Raw genomic sequence first — 5,928 nt, forward strand, 5'->3', positions numbered from 1 at the left:
TTTATTTTTCTTCCTTAAGACTTATTTGCTCTGTGCAATTTGTCACCCTGCGACAGAAAACTGCAAACAGAAACAATGTGGGTAAGAAAGGTAAAGATGTTTCCACAGAGCTGCACTGCATTTCAGGCTGGTCTTTGTGTGAAGTTGACAATTTCTATTTCCTGTTAAAGTTCATCAACTTTAGTGTTGAGTCATCAAAGATCACACGGGGATGGCAGTGAATGAAATGACCTGACAAAAGGAAGAAAAAATTTCTGCCAACACATTTTGATTTTGTGTGGTTTGTAACAGCTTTTTGAATCTGGTATGAAACTAGCGAGTCATTTTGCAGCCTGTGAAAGTTGGTTTTACAACAAAAACAAAAGTTGACTCATCCTTTCTCAGCACACACATGAGCCTTGTACCATTTCGTTTCAATATATTTGAGAGAAGGCAGACTCCATGCCTGATATCTCCAACACTATAGGCAACTTCCACCAAAACTATCTGGATTGTTAAATAGCACGATGAGTATGGGTAAAATGTGTATATATGTGATTTTAGGGGTGAATTGTTCCTTAAAAGCCTAATTCATATCCTTTTATTTTGCATGGCAAGAGACTGCATCCTTTATCACCTGAATCATGAATCTAAGACCAGAGGAAAGTGCTTAAGCCTGATCCAGGGCCTGCACATCTGCTCAGGGTCACAGTTAGTTGTTTAATCCCTAAAAGTGTTTTTATATCGTCATGCCTTCAAAGGGTTTTGTATCAAAGTGTTAGTTTATCCTGCATGTTGAGTTATCTAGTTTTAAAGGCAGATTGAAAGAAGGTGTTTATAATCAATATTTCTGTATCAGCTTCTGAGCCAGTTAGATGAGAGGTTTTGTCTGTAAGAAATAATCAATATTAAGCTCTTTTTACTGCCAGTGTTGCTCTGTGACTTGATGCTGGCGATGATCATATCTCCGGAAGGTAAAACACAGTCCGGTCTCTTACTGAAGTTTCATGCAACATTTGATCTTTCAGGGTAAACACTTGACACGGAATCCAGTCTGTTTCTAAAATCCGGTGTAATCCCATGAAAATAAAGCCAGTGGTCATTTTTTCCGGCTGATTTAGTTACCTGAAGTTCTTATTCCCTGAAGTTTAAAAAAGGAGTCTGGAAACCTTCAATATTTTTTCTATACTGTCTGTGAGCTAATGCATTTTACTGACAGTGGATTGTTAACATTTCACAGACAAGGTACTTATAGACTTCACAGATGTACAACTGGAAACCTTTTCACCTTGATGGCTTTCTCTTTATCAAACTCTCTTTGGACACATGGGCGGAAATTCGGCTGGATAAAAAAAGGTTGTTGGTGATCAGCCAGTAATAATGTGTGCAGTGAAGCACCGGCAAGGCTTTCCTGTGAAGGGTTGTGTGCTAACCTACTTAACTCTGTGGAACCTTATCATCACTTTCTACAGAGGAGGAAAATCACTGATCATTTGCAACATCTCCTCCTGCTGTTCTTCATTTACAGATAAATTATCACCAAAACCCCCAAACACACAAACACACACACACACACACACACACACACACACACACACACACACACACACACACACACACACACACACACACACACACACAACACACACACACACACACACACACACACACACACGCGCACTGATGCAACACTTGATTAATTTCCTCGCAATCTGAGTCATATAACAACTGTGGCGTGTGACACTGCTGGCATTTGTGCACAAAGTAAAGTACAAAAGATGTGAATTAGATATATCAGTACCATCAGCATGCACCAATGTCTCGGCTTTATCCGAAATCAAAATGTAGGACCACTCACTTTGACAAAGACATGTGTGGTCTGCAGAGGAAGGAAACACAATCTGTTTGGTAACGTTGTTTTTTTCAGAGCATATGTCGGTAAAAAAAAGATTGTTTTTAATTGTGGTTTTTGTGTTCAATTTGTTGAAAGAGTCAAGGAGACATCTTTAAATGTAAACTGTACACCCAGCTTTTTAGCCTGGCTTTAGTTTAAAAAGGTTATATGCAGTAGTAAAAAAAAAGTATAGATGTATTGACAGCCACATTCAAACGTACTTCAAATAATATTTTTTATTTAGTTTTTTTGCACTGAAACATGTTACATATTATTTTTGCTTGATGTGTATAAAATAAAGTGTAAAAAACAAAAGTTGTAGTTTTACAGGGACATATTTTTCCACTTTTGGAGAGAACCAAGCTAATGTTAGCCGTTTGCCCCTCTTTCCAGTTATTGAACGTTTTACTAAACTAAGCTAACTGTCTGCTGGTGGTTACTTCTTAATCTAGGCTTTGATTTATTGTTATACAGTAGTCGAAGAAGTAACATTAGGACAACTGAGAGCTTTTATTTTGAGTATAAGTACCCATACCTTAATGCTAAAAATATTCAGGAATTCAAAGCATTCAAAACTATAATTAGGTAAAAGCAAACTAGTATTATCAGCCAAATGTATTTGTGGTATCAAAAGTAATTCCTTACGGAGCACAATAGCATGTCATTGGATTATTATGTTGCATTACCTTAAAAGCAGCATTTTATTGGAGCATAAAAAGACACTGGAAACTTAAACATTCATTCACAAAACATCCTGACCTTGTTTTTAAGAGCACATAATGGTTACTGATGCATTTGATCAGCTCCCATACATCCATAATTAATCCGTAATCTTCTCATAAATGTTTATGTCTTGTTGTCTGACAAACTTCTAAAGTCACAATACTTTTTATGCTTTTCAAATGCATCACTCAACAGTACGAGAGCTCAGTGATAACAGTTATTCTGTGTGAATCATTGTTTTCGATGAGCATTCTGTTGGACTTTAGTAGCGTGAAGTGACTCATACTGAAAAAGTGATTTTTACTGTCAGGAACAACTAAGTCATTAAAAACATGCAGAGTTGCACTTGCTGTGGTGCAATAGGAAGCTTCCTGAAACTGCAAGCACATCAAGTAAGTACAAATCTAATGAATGCAGTTTTTTCAGGATATAAGGCTTTCAAATGTCAGGAAAATTTCCTTTTCTCTATAAGTCATAACTTCTCTGATCAATCTTTAATTCATCCTGCAGTGTGCGTTAACAGTTGAGTGCTTAATGGTTATTTAGTTCATAGAAATCACTCTAACAATAATGCTGCCAGCTTGAAGACCATGCATCTGACGTTCAGATCACAAGCCATTTATGTACTTCAACTGTTGAGGTCGGACTGCTGAGTGCTTAATGGTCATTTGGTTGATGGAAATTACTCAAACTCGCTCATGAAGAGTGGAGAGGCAGATCTGTCCATTACAGTAAGTAGAGGATGGAGTTTGGAAGAGTGTTTGTGATAAATGATACAGCTTTGAAATGCGTTTCAGGGAAGTGTAGCTCTTTGTTTTCTCAGGCAAAAATCAGAAGAGTGTTTCCTGCCAGATGAACCCGACACTTTGGTGGCTTGTGTGAGGACGGGAGGATTAGTATCGTTCCAGGGGTGAAAGAGCGAGCTGTTGGCAGAGCATCAAGTGAGAATGTAAGTGAAATGGACAGCAGATGGCTCTGGTTCGTGCACCGGTTGTTTGGGACGTGCTGAGCTGGGCCTGTGCTCCCCTCCAGACCTGGCACCCGTCCTGGCTTCCCCCACCACAGGACCTTTCAACCAGCAGGCTGCAGGTCTGTGCTAATGCAACCTGTACAACTCCTATCAGGGCTGAATTACTAAAGCCCACCCAATAAGTGGAGCAAGTTATAATGAAAGAAAGTCTTCATGAAGCCCAAAATCAACCCCCCTTGAAGGTTGATGCAGTTTTTCTGTCACAATACACATCCATTTCAGTAACATTTGGGTCTTGTATATTACTCATCTTGTTGTGATGCATAAACCACAGAGATTGTGTTGTTGTAGACCACGCCCGCACTTCCAGTAGGGGCCGTGTGAAAAGGTTGATCAGCTTTGCATGGTTTTAACTATGGTTTCAAAGACTGTTATTTTGATTTGGAAATGCTTGTTAGGTGTAATTAGTAGTGATGTTACGTATTGCGCCGAGGCTTCGGAGCGTGTGTCGAGTAATCCCTGAAGCTTTTGTGAAGCTTGTATCGAGGCTTGTATCGTTTTGGGCCAGTGACGTCATCGATGACAAACGAAGCCTCGCTGCCTGTCGATACCACGTGACTGCTTCAGGAAGCGATTCAGATCGGTTGAACCGTTGAACCACAACGCTCATAATACCCATGGATGTATAATAAGAACCATATTACCCCTCCTGTACCCGGGTCCGCTGGTGACACGATGGAATTAAAAGAGCTCAGACCCTCACTTATATAGAGGTCGGAACATGTCATAAGTATAAATAGATACAAGCATAAATAAATGTAGGAATAAAAACATGAATGAATAAATACAGGAATAAATATGGTGTAGTGTTTTCAGGGACATTCAGTGTGTGGGCTGTGGCTCAGCTGGAAAGCAGTTGACTATCAACCGCAGGGTCTGTGGTTCAACGACTGAACAATACATATGTTTTGTTGTTTATAAAAGCTACAGCTAAATGAGATAATGTAGTTAATAAATGTATTCTTTGATATGGTTTAGCCTTTCTCAGGCTACAACATGGTTAAGTTTATGAATATTATTAAGGAATACAAATCCCTCTTTGCAATGTTTACCAGCCTCCTTAGGCTTTTCAATCACAATCATTCAACTGGAATAAAAACAAATTGTTAACATGAACATATGATTTAATGTTCGTTGTTTAGAGTTATTCTAAGGCTTTACTAATTGGGAACTCGATATGAGATAGAGCACACTGTTGAGATGTCCAATCTGCCTGTTTTACACACTTTGACCAATAGGGGGTTTGTGTTTAAATGAAGCCCATGATGAAGCCTCATGAGATGAACCCTTTTGCGAACCAATTGGCTGGAAAGCTTCAAAGCTTCATAAGGCTTCATCTCGCCTTCACTAGTAATTAGGCAACCCTGTTGCATACATTTACATTGCATTCTTTGTTTTACACAGCTAGTCAAGAAGTCATGATGCAACTCTCCATGACATGTATCAGGATGTGATGTGTTGGGTGGATACAGGTTCTAAGAGGTAAAGTATGTGCCTTTTTTGATAGTGATAGTAGTGAGGTGAGGGGAGAGAGAGATGGGAAACAACAATTAACAAAGTGTCCCCAGCAGTTAGAAAATTACTTACTTACAGTTTGTTATGATGACTGTTTAGCTGCTGGAGTAGCTAGCCTTTAGAGGTGAGTTGGAGACCAACCATTTGTATTTTCAATGAAAAGAAACCTTATACAACGTGCACCTGGACCCTACCACAAGATAGGGAAGATTGATGCTGACTATACATTCAAAAACTACAAAAACACAACAAATAGATTGTAATAGAAACATATTATACTCACTTCCTTACTTCTCATTGTGTGATTCGTATTTGCTAACATTTATCTATATTTACTTCTTCTCACACTTCTTAGCTAAGCTTGGGAAAATTCCTTATTAAGAACATTTGTTGCAATGGTGTTAGTTACACTCTATGTGCACCAACAGTATGACCTTCAACTCATGTGAACTGAGAACATCCTGATATGGCCTCCCTAACTCCCAGAATGCTCCTTTCAGTATCATCAAGCTCAACCCCTCCTTTACTCCTCTCTCTGTGTTTAAATATGCAACCGAAACTCTATTATTCGTCTTTCACTCAGCAGACTGTATGCTCTCTGTATGACTGACTAAACTTTCTTGCAAGAAATAAAACACGACAAAGACAGCTGAATGGTTTGATTCTATCCACATTTGATACATAAATTCTCACCCTATAGATCAAAATCCACATTCATATTTTTGAATGTAAAGTATACCTGTGATATTTTAAGGCACATCTTATAAGAAAATAGGAAATCTGAACT

Source organism: Trematomus bernacchii, unplaced genomic scaffold (assembly GCF_902827165.1).
Source record: "Trematomus bernacchii unplaced genomic scaffold, fTreBer1.1, whole genome shotgun sequence".
Lineage (NCBI taxonomy): Eukaryota > Metazoa > Chordata > Actinopteri > Perciformes > Nototheniidae > Trematomus > Trematomus bernacchii.